The following is a 16,475-nucleotide window of genomic DNA, read 5'->3' as shown; positions in this document are numbered from 1 at the left end:
CACATGCATATGGGTTCTGTTAATCGTGATTAGCGATGACGAACCCGAAATGATATATATTACGTTTATAATATAGGTGGGTCTGAAATAATGATGGGTCAGACCCGATATTGATTACGCCATGATTTATAGTTTCGTCGGGTCTGCGATTACAACATAACATTTATGACTTATGCCAATTGCAATTGGGATGGCCGGACACAATATAATATATATTGTGTTTTATAATTGTGGCAGGTCCGTCATCGCATAACATATTATACACACACACACACACACACACACACACACACACACACATATATATCTATATATATATCTATATATATATATATATATATATATATATATATATATATATATATATATATATATATATATATATATATATATATATATATATATATATATATATATATATATATATATATATATATATATCTGTGTATGTGGAAAGCGTCGATTGCGATGAGCGATTGGGTTCCGGACCCGATAGTTTATATGTTATATTTTATATAACTCAGCGCGTCTGTCTTATTGCGGGTTGTAAAGGTTTTATTAATATATCAAAAGCCATGTTGTTTTATATGTATTTCTATTATAAAAATTATAATAGAAAGGCCGGACCCAAAGCATGTATATATTATAATTAAAAGCCCCGGCAGGTCCGCAAAGCATATTAAAAGGCAGATTTCAAGTTATAAGGCAGGTTTTTCGGTGGAAAAAAAATGGTAAATGGTTTCTATTAGAACTCACCCGATCCCACTCAGCATTCAACACATAGCAGTCAGGTGGAGAGAGGAAACTACCCATTTTGGGCGGGTATTCTCCCAGCTTATGTCCCACCTGAAACCTTTATAGACCATCTGATCTGAAAAGCGTAGATCTACAGTGGGGATATATTGGCGGAAGGGTATGTCTCGATAATTTTGTAAAGCCTGTGTTAGAAGTGGAAAAAGCATGATTTATGGTATATTTTCATTATTAATAGAAAAGCGCAGATATGAAGGAAGTATGCATAAGTCCAACATTACATTAATGCAACATTGAAAAGGGATGATTAGGATTTACGATGGGAAGTCAATGGCGAGTTGCCAAGGCGGATCCGATGGATTTATGAAGCAAAGTTAATACTTTTCCAGTTTTGCTTTGTGTTAATTTCGCTTGGTAAAGGGGAAAATCAATGTTAAAGCCGAGTCCGAAGACAAGGCAGATGGGCATGTTTTCTTTATGTTTTGGCCAATATGAGTGCACCTAATATAAATGCAAGCCCCAGTCTTCACACAAGTCAAAGATTAATGAAATTAATTATGGTTTAAGCAGATTAAGCATTATTAAAGAATCTACAGAAGAAACTCAAGAGTGGATTAATAGAGCGAGCCAACAGTTAGTGTCATCTTCGAAGTTCAATTGTTTTCTATTATTTTATGTTCTTTGAGGTGTCTTTAAACCTTTGCAAATTCTGTAATAATTTTTAATTCAAATAATTAGGGAAACAATTTAGTAGTTTGACAGTTTCACAAATGTATAAAGAAGGAAATTTTACAGAGAAAGGGTTGGTGGTTCGAATTTTGGAGAACCCGGAGACTAGGCCATGGTATTCTTGATATCATCATTGATTAATGAAAGAATCAGAAGTTTCCATGAGTTGTTGCATATAATTCTGTAAGCTTCTCTGTCATGTGTCATGCTATGTTTTCTTCTTTTCAAGTATAGTAATGAAGCAACAGGCCTTTATTTTCTTATGTTGTAGATAAGGTTAAAATTCCTTAAAATAGCACTTTTATACTTGAAGTCCTCACTTCCTTTCTAAATTATAGATAATAGTTTCTATGAAAATTGTCTATGATTCAGTACTCATTATCATAATTCCTCTAAGTTACAGATAGCACTTTCTATGAAAGATCAACATATTATCTTTAACTTCCCCTGCAAACTTTCTTCATTCATTATTTATATCTAGCAACAAATGGCATTCTAATATGTTATGGTCATACATGTATTAAGAGTTAAAGACCCAGTTTTCCAGGTCCTTCATTTGAAAACACAACAAACAATAAGTGACATTAAATAATATTTATTAATGTCTTAAGCACAATTTCCCCATAGCCAGGAAATTGGTTTCTTAAGGAACAATGTTAATTGGCGTCGTTGTCGAGGAGAGAAGATAAGAACACTTTTCCCTAGGTTTTCCATATTTTCCTCTAGTTGTTCAGTGAGGAGGAAATACTTTGTTGTTTTGAATAAAAGCAATAAAAGGCGACTCCATTGTAACAAAGACCACAGATTGCAAAGCAATAGAATAAGAGCACTTTTCTTGAATTCATTAAGTTTGAAGCTGATTCTTGAGAGTGAAAAGTTTTAGCAGTTGGTTGTACATTCACACTTATGATTTTCACTTACCACATTGATTGGCGACTCCACTACACTTTGAAGTTTTCTTTTCTAGGTTTAAATGGTTCTCCCTACATTCTTAGTCCATAAATTTGGTCCATTTGATTTTCCTAGGATCACTGGCTATCCTCATGATATGCCTGCATTTTCTGTGTGGAATGGGTATCTTCCAAAATTCAGTAGAAAGGAATATGAAGATCTAGCTCAGCATCTCCAAGAGTTTCATGAATGCACGGAGCAGTAGGGCATCATTCATGAAGATGTGAAGATGAAGTTGTTTAGGTTTTCTTTGGAACTAGAAGCTAGGGATTGGTTCAAGTCTCTGCATCATTCAAGCATTTCATATTTGAAAGATTTCCATTTAGCATTCAATTCTTCTTGTAGAATTTATTATCCACACAGGCTTCTTTTTGAAGGTTGTTGTGAATATTATGATTCTAAAGAAACTTTAAAAGCCCATGATAATCCTGTTGAATAAACTGATGATCTTGTGGATAATATATCAAGCATTTAGAAAGATTATAGCCAGATTAACTATGAGCAAGTCTCTGAAAGCGAGGAACTATCATTTTCTCAAAATGATGCAGAGAAGTTTATAAAGAATGCCTCTTCAATAATCTCCCAAGTAGATAATTGATTAACTATGTACCAAGCAGATCAAGACAGTATTCAAATGGAGGAAAGTTCAAACATGCATCAAGTGTCTCTGCTCAGTAGTCAAGAGGAGGAAGAAATAATTAAGTTGCAAATAAATCCCCAGAGTTCCTATTTTGTTAAATTTGATGATCCTCCTATCTATAATGAAAGTGGTTTAAATGGGGAACAGGGTGAAGCTCTTCAGGTTCATCAATTGGGTGTTGAACCCATAGGAACCAACCAGTAGGTGGAATATGTTGGACAACAATATATTGGGCCATTTATCTTAGAAAAAGTGGCTATCTCATGTAAAAAGGAAGCTGATAAAGAGATTGTATATCAGTGCATTGAAGAACACAATGATGCTCACGGATCAGAGGTAAACAATCTATTTGAAGTTGATCATATGTCATATAATAATGTGAAGAAATTTCTTTCTCTTCCTGAAGTTAGAATTACAAATTGTTTCCAATCAAAGCTTAAAGATGAAAAGTGGAGACATGAAAGTGACATAGATCATTTTCTTAAATATGTTGCTGATTGTTCTATTGAATATATTATCCCAACAAAAGGTTCAATTGAGCAGGAACCTTCATACATAGATAATTTCTATTTTGGAGCTGATTGAGAACATATTTTTTCTCATACTTTTGAAGATCCTGTGGTAGATTACATGGAAGAATTTATCAGTAGTCTACATATATCATTTTGTGGATACTCTTCTAATTTTTGTTGTGAGCTGCCTTTATGCATAGTTTATTTTTCATTTAGGTTGAATTGTATTTTAGAAATTCACTGGTAGAATGGTTCAAGATTATGCACTCAAATGCTAGTCTGGTATCATTGGAAGATTGACTTCACCAGATGGAAACCAATCATGTACCTATGTAGGAAATTGTGCATAAATAAGCTCATGTGTTGAGAATTTAGTTTTCCAGTTGCAGTTCTCCAGTTTAATCATTAGTTGGTGAATAAGGGTGACCTTTCCAGTTGGAAACTGGTTTGCAGAAGCTTCAAACTTCAATATTGTCAGGTTCCAATTTGTCAAATTTCAAGGTTTTCATAGTTTTGGACTCCATGCCCAACTAAGGCTAGTGATCTACAATTCTCAATATTTTGCTATCAAAGTGCAAGCACATTATCACTACAAATATCGGTGTGGGATCACAGTACAAAATTTTCACACAGTTAAGACTTGGCGAAGCAATATATGACTCCATGCCCAGTGGATAAGGAACTGATCTGTGGTTCTTAGTGCTTCTGGGACAAAAGCACTATCCCTAGGTGGAGCCAGATGTTGTAGCTTATATTGTGATTTAAGCCTTATTTATTAATTTTATCACAATGTGTGGCCTAAAATCATTAAGGGGGTTCAACCTCAATGAAGCCCTTTATATTTCCTACTCTGCAAAGTCTAAAAGTAATGAGGTATTTATTCGTTATAATATATCAAAATCACAAAAGGAAAAAATATAAAGGAATTGGCCCATGTGATAAAGTTAAATCACAACATAAATGGAGCCATAACCGGATATATATGTGCATATCGAAACGTGAAAGAAATAAATAATTGTAGCGGATTTACAAAGGAAACAGGGGTTAAAACATATATAGCCGGACCTGAAATATATACATTCTGTTTAAAAGTTCATAGGGTCCGCTATATCGAAATTCCCTTTATACACATGCATACGGGTTCCGCCGATCGCGATTAGCGATGACGGACCCGAAAGGATATATATTATGTTTATAATACGGGTAGGTATAAAATAACGATGGGTTGGACGCGATATAATATATATTGTGTTTTATAATTGTGGCAGGTTCGTCATCGCATAACATATTATATATATATATATATATATATATATATATATATATATATATATATATATATATATATATATATATATATATATATATATATATATATATATACATATGGAAAGCGCCAATTGCGATGAGCGATTGGGTTCTAGACCCAATAGTTTATATGCTATATTTTATATAGCTTAGCGCGTCCGTCTTATTCCATGTTAAAAAGGTTTTATTAATATATCAAAAGCCCCGCTATTTTAAATGTATTTCTATTATAAACATTATAATAGAAAGGCTGGGCCCAAAGCATGTATATATTATAGTTAAAAGCCCCAGCGGGTTTTCAAAGCGTATTAAAAGGTAGATTTCAAATTATAAGGAAAGTTTTCGAGTGGAACAAAAACAATAAATGGTTTCTATTAGAACTCACCCGATCCCACTCAGTATTCAACACGTATTAGTCATATGGAGAGAGGAAACCAACCATTTCAAGCGGGTTTTCTCCGGGCATATGTCCCACTCGAAACCTTTACAGACTCTCCGATCTGAAAAGCACAGATATGCAGTGAGGATATATTGGCAGAAGGGTATGCCTTGATAATTGTGTAAAGCCCACGTTAGAAGTAGAAAAAAGGATGATTTATGGTATATTTTCATTATTAATAGAAAAGCACAGATATGAAGGGATTATGTGTAAGTCCAACATTACATTAATGCAACGTTGAAAAGGGCTGATTACAATTTACGATGGGAAGTCAATGGAGAGTTGAAAAGGCGGATCTAATGGATTTATGAAGCAGAGTTAATAATTTTTCAGTTTTGCTTTGTGTTAATTTCACTTGGTAAAGGGGAAAAATCAATGTTAAAGTCGAGTCTGAAGACAAGGTAGATGGGCATGTTTTCTTTATGTTTTGGCCAATATAAGTGCACCTGATATATATGCAAGCCCCAGTCTTCACACAAGTCAAAGTTTAATGCAGTTAATTATGGTTTAAGTGGATTAAGCATTATTAAAGCATCTACAGAAGAAACTCAAGAGCAGATTAACAGAGTGAGCCAATAGTTAATGTCATCTTTGAAATTCAGTTGTTTTTTGTTATTTTATGTTCTTTGAGGTGTCTTTAAACCTCTATAAAATTTTGTAATAATTTTTAATTCAGATAGTTAGGGAAAAAGTTTAGTAGTTTGAGAGTTTCACAAATGTATAAAAGAAGGAAATTTTACAGAGAAAGGGTTGGTGGTTTGAATTTTGGAGAACCTAGAGACTAGGCCATTGTATTCCTGATATCATCGTTGATTAATGAAAGAATTATAAGTTTCCATGAGTTGTTGCATATAATTTTGTAAGCTTCTCTATCATGTGTCATGCTATGTTTTCTTCTTTTCAAGTATAGTAGTGAAGCAGCAGGTTTTTATTTGCTTATGTAGATAAGATTAAAATTCCTTAAAAGAGCGCTCCTATACTTGAAGTCCTCACTTGCTTTCTAAATTATAGATAATAGTTTTTGTGAAAGATCAACATATTGTCTATGATTCAGTTCTCATTATCATAATTCCTCTAAGTTACAGATAGTAGTTTCTGTGAAAGATCAACATATTATCTTTAAATTCCCCTTCAAACTTTCTTCATTCATCATTTATTTCTAGCAACAAATGGCATTATGAGATGTTCTGGTCATACATGTATTAAGAGTTAAAGACCTAGTTTTCCAAATCCTTCATTTGAAAACACAAAAAACAATAAGTGTCAGTAAATAACATTTATTAATGTCGTAAGCACAATTTCCCCACAACCAGGAAATTGGTTTCTTAAGGAACAACAAAGCCAATGATAAGTACAGGAAGTGCCATGATCAACATTGAGTGCTACACATGCTCTAGGTGGAGACAAAGTTTGGCTACATTTGTAGAGGGAGCACCTTGTTGGACCCCACCGCAAGCTTCACCCACTCTGATATGGGACATACACGATCACCAAGGTTGTCGGTGACAATTCCTTCGAGCTCAGCAACCTGTTGTTCCTTTTTCTTCACCTAATGTTCAATGTAGATCGCCTTCGGGCATACTTTCAACCATTGTTGGACACATCTGACATTGTAGAATAGCTCACACTAACAGAGCTCAACCTGGACTACATGGAACATACCACAACTAATCAGATCATGAACATAGGGATCAAGAAAATTCAGCAGCAGAGGATACATCTATATCGAGTTGTCAAAGAAGGCCAACTCCTTCACCAAGGCAAGTGGTTCACGAAGGACTAGGTTCAATAGAAATTTCCTCTCCTCATGGAGGATCTGCACGCAATGGGGACCATTGCTTCCTAAGAGGGGAGGAATGATCCAGGTGGATATTGGTGGCCACTTTCCTATTCCACGTATAACCCCCAGTTAGTTTCATCTGTTTTCTTGTTCATTTCAACGTTTATTATTTTTAGCAGTTTTTCGGGTCCTGAACCTCCGAAGATGTTTTGAACCCCTAAACGGAATTTTTTTTGGGTCCGTGACAAGCCTAATTCTATTAGAATTGGCATACATTGAAACATGTAATACACAGTGAGACCTTTCCAACAAGGTATCGTAAGCACCAAACGGAGATAATATGACCAAGTTACGACCTCGGGAGGTTAGATGCCCAACTAACCCCAACTAGGCCCACAAATTCTTGGTGTTACATTTCCTGGGGTTCTGGTTTTGTTTGTTTAGGGTTTTCTCATGTTTTCCAATAATAAATATGTACATTTTAACCCCATATAGAAATTACCTGCATATGATTCTAGAACACAGAAAATAAACAATGCAAGAGCATAACACATAAAACACATATACACAAAGATTTTCCCTTGGATTCCAAAACCGGGGCTACCACCTTGATTTTTCATTATGTTCCTTTCAATGTAACAATACATATTTATACATGCAGAAGCATCAAATACCATGGACTAAAAACCATCGCATCCAAAACCATGGACCAAAAAACATCATGTCCAAAACCATGTGCGAAAAACATGCACATAACCATAGGTAGGTTTGCCCAACCTAATATAGGGTCCAAAACCAAAATTTTCCGCAGTGCTACCCTAGACCCCATAGAGTGGGGTTACTTGCACCCCTCAAACCCCCTGTGACTCCCCTTGCTACGCAATCAACGCAACAAAGGGGGGGCTCCGCCCCTCTTCTAACCCCCCGGTTAACTACGTGGGCTAGTCATGGAAAGAATATAACACAACCCAACATTCTCCCACTTCTTGTTTTCTTTACACAAGGGGCCACAAGAGAGCTTAGTCTTTTATCTAGCCCTACAATGCCCATTGCTTCTCTACACCAAGAGAACTTCTCAGAGCTCACAGATTTTGTCAATGCATCTGCAATATTCTTCAAAGTGTCCACCTTTACCAACAACACTTTTTTGTCTTCTATCATATCCCTCACAAAGTGATACTGAACATCAATGTGCTTTATCTTTGAATTATATGCAGGGTTCTTTACCGAGAAAATTGCACTTTGGCTATCACAGTCTATCATTATGGCTCCCTGTACTAACCCCATACTTGAACATAATCTTTGCAACCAAACTACTTCCTTACTTGCATTAGTGGCTGCCATGTATTCTGCCTCTGTAGTTGATAGTGCCACTAAAGATTATTTCTTACTCATCCAACTGACTACACCTCCAAATAGGTTAAACACATACCCACTTGTAGCTCTTCTCTGATCTAGATCTCCAGCCCAATCTGCATCAACAAAGCCATGAATATTGGTGAGCTCCAGTATTGTAGCAATAATGCTACAACTCCTGGGGCTTCCTGTCTCTCATTTTATCAACCCGGTAGTTCGTACAAACTTGGAAGCGATGGTGCTATATGCACAAGTACTAGCTCTTGTCGCAGCTGTCACTTGGTCAGCTGGCACAAGTCCGCTAGGGCTCAAGCCAACTTCTATTTGTTCTTAGAAGAAGCTCTATGATTGATGGACGAAAGCTAACTCAAAGAAGGCTAATCTACTTGTAGAAAAGAAAATGAAAGCTAATGAAGCATGAAAACCTAATAAACCCTAATTTCTCCCTTACAATGCAAAAACGTGAATGAAACCTCTACCAATGATGCTATTACTTGCAGTGAAGTGAAATACATGTGTCTAAGCTATCTGCAATTGAAAAGACATGTTTTTGTATTTTGTCATTATGTGGTTGGATTTATTGTGATGGTGCTCTTGATTAGGGTTTGGCTGTGCAGGAGCGATTGGAATGGGAGAAAAGCGTGGACAGGGTTTGAATGGCTAGGGGAGGTCCCAGAGGGTCCCTAGCATCAGTCCTGAGAAGTCTACCACGTCCGGAGGCTCAGCAACCGAGTTTGTAAACTCCTACAGGAAGTCTGCAGGGGATCCTACAGGAAACTCAGAGTTTTCTACAGGAAGGCAGTAAAATTCTACAGGATGACCTACCGTGAAGGTTTGGAGAGATGGTGAAGTGATGGAGTGGTATGGGAGGATGAGTGAGATGGAGATGGACCTGGTGATGGCTCAGGAGCAGCAATGTTGGATGGAGAACGTGTGCATGGAGTGGTTTGTTGAATTGAAGAGTGGTATCAATGAAAGGCTAGATAGATGGAGCTATGTGAGTAATGGATGAGCTAGAAGTTGAATGAGCAGAACAGAGGTCAAGAAGGTGACTTGAGATGTGGTTGACATGCAGAGGAAGGTAATGGAGTGATATGGAGCAGTGTAAACGAAACAAATGACTCATAACTGTTACCAACTGAAAGTGAATTAACCTAAGCTACTTGTGAAATCAACCCAATGAACAGCAATGTAAACTGGAAGGAAATTCGTGCATGGAAGTGAAGTGAAGGTGTATGACTCAAGCATGAAGTGCATGGAAAGATCTACCATAACCGTGACTGTGTTGCAGCGTTCAAAGAAGTAAAGGACTGTGTTTCTTTTTGGTGGCTGATTATGGACTTCACCCCAATCCCTAGGAGAGATGGCAGTGAGCCTTAATAACCTTTTTGCTGGAGCTCCAATGGATTACATCTATCATCCTCTACTCTAAGCAACTGGAAACAAATTCACCATAAACGAATCCTATCTAAACTCATGAAAAAGACTAAATTAACAAACTGTAAATTCGAATTGCATGTGGAAGTAAAACAAACTCAAAGTGCTGGAACGAAATGTAAATAACATTACAACACCGAGGAGATCTATTGCTCTCAGGTTGGGCCCTAACCTGAGAGCTATAGCTCCCTTAGAAAACTCAGAATGAGATCAAAGTCTGACTGTCTTTATTCATAACAAAACATCTGATGTCATGCCAAACTTGGCTTACAAAAAGAACTACACCGAGCTGTGCTCAAAATTACAATAGTAATACGAGAGTTTCAACAACCTATCCAAGGCTAAGGCCTCTATACTTATACAAAAACGATGATCCAACAAGTGTCCTTGATTTTAGGAACTCGGCTGCCCAACTGAAGTTCAACTGCTGATCCTGTAGGACAGCTGTAACTGCTGTTCCTGTAGGACAGTTTGGCTGCCTCTAGGCTCGGTGGGCAGATTGTTTGGAGCTCGGAGCTTTGGTGAAGATTACGAGGAAGGTCCCAAAGATGGTGGACACCCCCTCCTAGAAACCAGCAGTGCTACGTGCTGTCTCCTTGTCTCCCTTTTACGTGGTCTTTTGCTCCCTTCTAATGCCAAAACCTGAGATCATAATGCATTAGTCACGTAGATAGAGTGCCTACCCTTCTTCCTACAAACAACATGAATAAACTAAGAAATGAATGCACAAGCAATAAAAAATTAATGGTTTGAGCAAAATAAGTAGGCTAAATGAGCCCAAATTGTACCAAAATTGGGGCTCATCATCACCCCCCAGCTAAATCATTTGCTCATCCTTGAGCAACTCAGTCCAAGTCCTCATCTTTCATTGCTTTCACTTCTTCCCTTGCATCCCAAGGCTCTGTGGTAGTATCCTCTCTGTAGATGTGAAACCCTGCTTTCCTGTTCACTTCTTCCCATTGTTGACTGTCATCTTCCTTGGTATTGCCTTCAGTCAATCCCAGCAGTAGTGGTGGGCTGAGTTTAAGGCCAATCCAGTTGGCTTGGAGGCTTTGAATGGATCTTTTGTAAAGGTCAACTCTGGCCAAAGCTTCCCTCAATCGGATGGGTGTATGGTATTCTCGGATTTGCAAGCTGTGGGCCAGGGTATTCCATCTACGTGCACAAGCATGGGCAGCACTTTCCCCCAACAGCCTTTCCATGTCTTCAAAGTGGGCTATGGCTTGGGCCTGTTGGTCCATCAATCTCAAGGAAGCTGTGGGATCCGTAGCCAACTGTTGATGGGTTGAGATGAGTGCCACCGGGTCCTCTAGTTCTGGCCTAATGAATAGTGGCTCACCCACTTCTCAGTTCATGACCGATTTTGCTTCATTTGCTCTTTGGTCTTCATGGTTTAGCCATGAGGCCAACGCCATCAATTGCATATCACCCAAGGCGATATTGGGATCCCATGAGACTTCATTAGGCAAAGCCAAGTTGTGGAGGTAAAATTCTGCTAATTTGGCTTTGTCTTCTGCTGAACTAGTACTACATAATTCAGAAAATTGATGTGGGTTTTGGATTGAAATACCTCTCTGTGCCAAGGTGTTTATCTAGAACTGTAGCCACTGCTCTTTTAAGAACAACCCATAGGATTTTGCAGGCGATCTACACTGAATTGCTTCCATGGCCCAGCTGGCCATGCAGGCCAATTGTGTTTCCTTTTGTTGCAGCTGTTCTTTTAGAGCTTGCACTTCAATTTTTGTCTGCTGTTCTTCTTCCTGTAGAGGTGGTATTGGCTCTTCAAAACTGGTGGTCAGCTCCTTTTTGCTTGGTTGTTCTTTCATGATATCCTTGGAGGATGTCAATGCTCCTGCCCTTAGTTCTTGCAGCTGCAACCTCAACCTCTGATTTTCTTCCTGTAGAAGCGCATGTTGGCAACTAGCCACATGTTTAGCCATGGTGAATTCGTTCCTGACCTCCTTAAGTTGCTCCTGTAAAGGTCCTATGTCTGCCACTCCCTTTGATTTGGCGATCTGCATCCATGTGTGAGAACGAACTCTCTCCTCCTCTAATGCAAAAAATAGAGGTACAGTAAATTTCTGCGGTATGAGTTTGCCTGCCTCCAAAAAGGTGTAATAGGAATTCAGATTGGGCGAAGGGCTAGGTTCTGGTATGTGTTCTCTTGCTATCTCTTCAGGTGGTTCTGCCTCACCCTCCTTTGGTGATGAGGGCCCTTCTTTTTCCTTCTTTTCCGTTTCCTGTAGCCGGGCCAGAGTATCCTGTAGAACATTCTCGGCTTCCTGTAGCTGAGTCTGTTCTAACTTTTCTTGCCATGTATTCTTCTTTGGACTGCCCTTCTCGTAGGTGACTGTGATCTTGGAAGGTGATTTTTCCTTGGGAGAAGCAGGTGCATCTTCAATGACAATTGGGCTGCTGGATTGAGGCTGTGGCCTGCCTGTCTTTATCCTAACACTTTTTCGAGCTTTAAAGTACAGAGGAGTCTCCCTCTTCCTCTTGCCTTTTGGCTTAGGTGGCGTGCTGAGGCCAGCTAACACAGCTGCTGCCTCCCGTGCCAGGATATCCACCTTCTTTTCTTTGGGTTTTACCTTTTTCGGGCTTCCTGTAGAAGCCTTTTCCTTCAGCATTTTTGGGCTTCCTGCAGGAGCCTTTTCCTTTAGCAGCTTTGGGCTTCCTGTAGGAGCCTTTTCCTGAGTTCTTGGGCTTCCTGTCGAAGCCTTGTCTTGAGTTTTTTGGCTTCCTGTAGAAGCCTGTGTCTTTGTTCCCAGACTTCCTGTAGAAGTCTGCTCCTTAGCGATTTTCGGGCTTCCTGTAGAAGTCTGCTCCTTAGCGATTTTCGGGCTTCCTGTAGAAGTCTGCTCCTTAGCGATTTTCGGGCTTCCTGTAGAAGCCCGCTCTTGTTTTCCTGTAGGTACAGGTGTCTCCATTTTTGCTTGCTTACTTGCCTAAATTTTGCTCTTTGCCTTCGTTGCAGGTACTGTGGAGGTAGTTGGGCTGACGTGGACTACCTCAGCTTTGTCCATTCGGCTCTTCATCCTTTTTTCTCTTGCTGACAAAACAGGTGTGCCACCCTTTTCTTCGTCCTCCTTTTCTTCTTGCTTCCTCTTTTGTTCCTTCCTCTGCACCGTGGCAGGGGTCTTTTGACCTGGTTTCCTCTTTTCTTTGGCCACTGCCTCTTTGTCTTCACTGCTGGAGGAGCCACTATCTTCGACCAGCATTTTGATGTCCCCATCTTGTGTTAGATTTCTAAATGATTCCCAGGAGAGGGGAACTTTATAGGAGTGCACTGCATCCTCTACAAGCAATTTTATCAGCCCATGGTGTGCCACCTGATCTGGGACGCCATCCTTCAGCTTCGTAGCACACTCCATCAAAGATTGCAACAGGAAATAAGGAATGCTTAATTTCTTTTCTACAGGAAGCTCACTTCGGTGCCTTAATTCGGTAAGCAGTCGAAAATGATACCCGTAGACGATGCTATAGCGACCCTCACATGTTATATATTTCATTATCTGGAGGCTGACCTCGTTCCAAGGTGGTAACAGACTGTTCCTTCGTACTCCATTCTTATCCTCGGAGAATTCTTCCTCAGGTGGAAAGAATTCCTTCTTTGCTTGTTGGCTCTGTATTCGTTCTTCCTTGTCCCACGGCAAACCCATAGGGAGGTCAGTGATCTGACTGATGTACTGTGGGGTAATTTTGAGGCTGAGACCCCTGAAGGTTACGGTAGCCAGCGTCTTAGATTTCGGCCTTAAAGCCTGCAGAAATTCCTCAGCTACCTCATCATCGTAACCCTGCAACTTATCAAAAAACGGCATCCATTGAACCCTTGTGAAGAGTTCTACCACATCTTGGTTCTCTCTTAGCTTGGAGGAATCTGTGGGTTCCTATCGAATAAACCCACCAGGCATGATGAACATGGTGGTTTTGACCAAAGGTGGTAGATACAAAGGAAATTCGGTCTTATAGATAGAGCATGCAATGAATTCACAAACCACAGTCTAATTATACTGCTATCCTGTAGAAGCGATAGTATAGGCACGACAATCCAATATTTTTTTATGACCAGACTGTGAATAATGACCTTGCCACCTTTGAAAGCCAATTGCGAAAGGAGTTTCAGGGTTATCTCTTTTCTGCCACCTTTTCTTACGTGAAGACTTCACCTTCCTGTAGAACGCGTTCCTGTAGAGACTGCTTCCTGTAGGACTGCGTTCCTGTAGAAACTGTTCCTGTAGGAGCAGTGCGCAGACTTCGGGGAGAACTGTAGTTGGCCAGCGGTCGAGCGGTGCTTCTCGGCGTTCAGGTAGTCGAAAGCTTGGCGTATCAACGTGCAGAGGTAATCAGAAGAGCTACTCAAGTTTTGAAGTGGAGGTTGATGGATATACGCGCATAATCTAGCCGATTAGATTTTGAATCGGCGCAGCTCGTGGCGCGGGGGGTGAGCTGTCCCCGCCGGACCGTTGGGTGACGTCACCCATCATCCGCCTGCACATTCGCTTGCTGCCGCATTCATTCCCACAGATCTGCCGCCGCCCTTTTCGGTTAAACTCGTTTCTCGGTTGACGGGACTAATCTTCACGTGCGTGCTGCGTGTTTCCTTTGTCGTGGCTGCCACCCCATCATGTGACTATCCCTTCACTAGCTGACGTGGCCAGTCAACTGGCCTTACGGCCGCTCAACCATTCATTTCTACGCCATGCAAACAAATCAAAGTAATACTCATGCGATTTGATGGAAGGAAGGATTAGAACACTTACCTGCGTGTGGCTGCACACGATTTTCAGTTTTTGGACGACGGGTCTACCTGCTGCATGTGGCTTACACAGTCCCGGAGGCTCGTGGTTACCAGATGCTGGCGATGGAGTCGATGCTCTGGTTGCATGCGCCCGTGTGTTGTTTGCAGATGGCTGGGCGATGAATGGTATCCACTCATGCAGGTTTGACTGCTACAGGATTCCCGTGGGGTGCCTTGTAACAGTCTCACCTCCTTGGGTGCATGCTACATGACAATGGATATGACCTACTGATCGCGCTCCCAAAGCTTCTGATGCTCGACATGGAGGTGGTATGAGCTCTCGGTGTTCATTTTTCTTTGACAACTGGCTTTTCCACGAGAACTCATGGATCTGGTTTGCTGGTGCAGGGATCTTGGTTGCATGGCGACGAGGATGGTGGAGCAAGGTATCAGCAATGTTCAGAGGTGCCAACAGTGGCATGCATGCATCCAATCCATTCCTCAGCCGCTAGATCACCATTTGAAACAAATTTTTGGCCGTCGCAACCTTCTACAGGAAGTTTCCTGTAGAACACAGAGCTTCCTGTAGAAATTTTGCACTTTCCTGTAGAAGATCCGCGTCTTCCTGTAGAAAGACTGTCTCTTCCTGTAGAAAAACTGCATCTTCCTGTAGAAGATTCAAACCATAATAAAATTGCACATACCTTGAAAAAACATTAGTATTCTTGGAGGAGGTGTTGGTGAGGTCCTTTGATAGCATGATGAAGGCCCCTGGCTTGGAGTGGAGAGGCTTCTTCTCCTCCATAGAACATCTGCATGCAATTTTTTATTGTGCTTGTTGTTTTTTCTTTTTCTTTTTTTTTTTTTTTGGAAAGATAGCAGGGGTGCCCCAAAGAGGTTTTCACCCTTGCTACCTGCCCTGAGCGCCTCAGAGAGGTTTTCACTCAGGGATCTTTTTCAAACTTTCCTTTTTTTTTTTGAAAGACAATAGGAGCGCCTCAATGAGGTTTTCACCCCTACTGCCTGCCTTGGGCGCCTCAAAGAGGTTTTCACCCAAGGATCTTTATTTTTTTTTTTTTCTTTTTTCTTTTTTTTTTTTTTAGATTCTTCAGGGTATGCCCAAAGTAGAGGGAAAACCCTTCTCTATGACCAATACAGATTTCTCCATAGTGTTGATAAACTCTTGTCTTGAGAGAGGTCTCCTGTAGATCTTCAATCGGTGCCCATTGACAAGCATGGGAATGGCTTCCTCATCAATGGTTCGAATGAGGACAGATCCATTGTCATGGCACTGTTCCACCACATATGGTCCTAGCCATCTGGTTCTCAACTTCCCCTTGAAATCTTTGAATCTGGAGTCATACAACAAGGCCCAATCTCCCGGCTGGAATTGCTTGTCATGGAGATGTTGATCATGCCACACCTTCCTCTGAAGTTGAACCACTTCTGAGTGAAGGAGGGCCTGCATGCGGTGCTCATCCAGTCCATTCAGCTGCAATAACCTTTCTTGCTGTGCATGGCTGAGATCTAGGTCCAGCTGAGCTACCATCCTCAAAGTGTTATACTCAAACTCAATGGACAGCAAAGCTTTCTTCCCATAGACCAGCTCATAAGGTGTGAAGCCGGTGGTGGTCTTCCAAGTGGTGTTGTAATCCCATGTGGCCTCAACCAGGCGATCTGCCCAGGCCTTTCTGCTACTGCTCACCACTTTGGTCAAGATCCCCTCTAATGCTCTATTGGTGACTTCCACCTGCCCATTTGCTTGAGGATGATAGGGGGTGGAAGTTCTATGCTTGATCTTGTGATGAGCCAGTAAGTCTTCAACCAAGTTG

This window comes from Pinus tabuliformis, chromosome 6 (assembly GCF_031772625.1).
Source record: "Pinus tabuliformis cultivar Carrire ecotype Pingquan chromosome 6, CPIR1, whole genome shotgun sequence".
Taxonomy (NCBI): domain Eukaryota; kingdom Viridiplantae; phylum Streptophyta; class Pinopsida; order Pinales; family Pinaceae; genus Pinus; species Pinus tabuliformis.
Note: the sequence above shows the minus strand (reverse complement) of the source record.